This window comes from Lupinus angustifolius, chromosome LG15, assembly GCF_001865875.1.
Source record: "Lupinus angustifolius cultivar Tanjil chromosome LG15, LupAngTanjil_v1.0, whole genome shotgun sequence".
Taxonomy (NCBI): Eukaryota; Viridiplantae; Streptophyta; class Magnoliopsida; order Fabales; family Fabaceae; genus Lupinus; species Lupinus angustifolius.
This window is the reverse complement of record NC_032023.1, coordinates 16,794,999-16,796,881: the sequence shown is the minus strand read 5'-3', so window position 1 is coordinate 16,796,881 and position 1,883 is coordinate 16,794,999.

Sequence of the window (1,883 nt, the reverse complement as noted above, 5' to 3'; positions counted from 1 at the left end):
TTAAGGAGTATGATTAATTACCCATTAAAGAATAATATTAGGCATCATTAATGAAGGTTTAATGCATTTAAATTTTATCTAAAGATAAATTAAGTGTATGAATAAAAGTATAGTTTGAATCCATAAAGGTTTATTCAAAGCATTAAAGAGTGAACATGTCTTTTTTCAGCTTCATTCAATGCTTTCGCCTTAGGCAACGGATGCGTCAAGTTCAATGGACTGAATTATGCTGATTGGTCTGAACAGATCCAGTTCTCACTGGGTGTAATGGAGTTGGACTTGGCTATCATTATGGATAGTGAACCAACCATAACTGAGACCAGCTCGGAGGCAGACAAGACTCTTTTTTAGGCTTGGGAGTGGTCAAACAGGTTGAGTCTTAGCTTGACGAGAATGTCAATCTCTGACAATGTCAAACCATCTATGCCTAAGACAAATAATGCAAGGGAATTTATGAGAATGATCAAGGAGTACTCCCAATCAGACATTACTGATAAGTCTGTGGTGGGAAACCTCATGACAGAGCTGACGATCAAGAAGTTTGATTGGTCGCAGCCCATTCATGATCATGTAACCAGTATGTCAAATCTGGCTGCGAAAATGAAAGGTATGAGAATGAAGGTGACAGAAGCATTCTTAGTACAATTCATCATAAACTCCCTTCCTATTGAGTTTGGCCAATTCCAGGTGAATTACAACACCATAAAGGAAAAATGGAATTTTCAGGAAGTAAAGGCCATGCTCGTTCAAGAGGAAGGGAGGCTAAAGAAAATTAAGAATGACTCCATTCACATGACCATTCAAGAGCCAGGTAGCACCAGCAGCAGATTCAGGCCAAGCAATAGGAACAAAGGAAAGGGGAAAGAAAAGGTCTCCATTAAAGAAGGGAGAATCCATAAAGAAATGAAGTGCTTCTTCTGTAAGAAGAATGGACACTTTAAGAAGGATTGCCCTAAAAGAAAGAAATGATTCGAAAAGAAAGGTAAACATTTTGTTTTCGTTATAGATGAATCATTTCTTATTGAAGTTCCTAATAATACTTGGTGGTTAGACTCTGGTGCAACAACTCATGTGTCGCATATTATGCAGGGATTCCTTTCAATCCGAACCCAGGAAACTGAGAAGTTTCTTTACATGGGGAACAGAATGAAGGCACAAGTTCATGGAATTGGAACATACAGATTGATCCTAGATAGTGGAAACTATTTAGATCTAGAAAAGTGTCTTTATGTTCCTGAATGTGCTAGGAACTTGGTTTCTGTTGCTAGGCTGGATTGTTTAGGTTTTAATTTTAAGATTGGGCATTCTGTTTTTAATTTGTATAAACACTCGTACTATTTCGGTTCTGGTACATTAATGAATGGTTTATATTGCTTCAATCTTGATTTTAAATTTAAGGAATCTTTATTTAATGTTGAGCATGATGTTAGTAGCAAGCTTAAAAGTTTTAATAAGAATTCTGCTTACTTGTGGCATCAAAGATTAGGCCATATATCCAAAGAAAGGATAATGAGGTTAACGAAAAATGAGATTTTGCCTCATTTGGATTATGGCAATTGGGATGTATGTTTAGATTGTATTAAAGGAAAACAAACTAAACACATATCAAAGAACTCAGCCACAAGAAGTAGCAAACTTCTTGAATTGATTCACACAGATATTTGTGGTCCATTTGATGTTCCATCTTGGGGTGGTGAAAAGTACTTCATCACTTTTATAGACGATTACTCACGTTATTGTTACCTATATTTGTTGCATGAAAAATCTCAATCAATAAATGTCCTAAAGGTTTTTATTGACGAGGTTGAAAGGCAACTTGAAAAGAAGGATAAGGTTGTGAGGTCTGATAGAGGTGGTGAATATTATGGAAAGTATAATGAGAA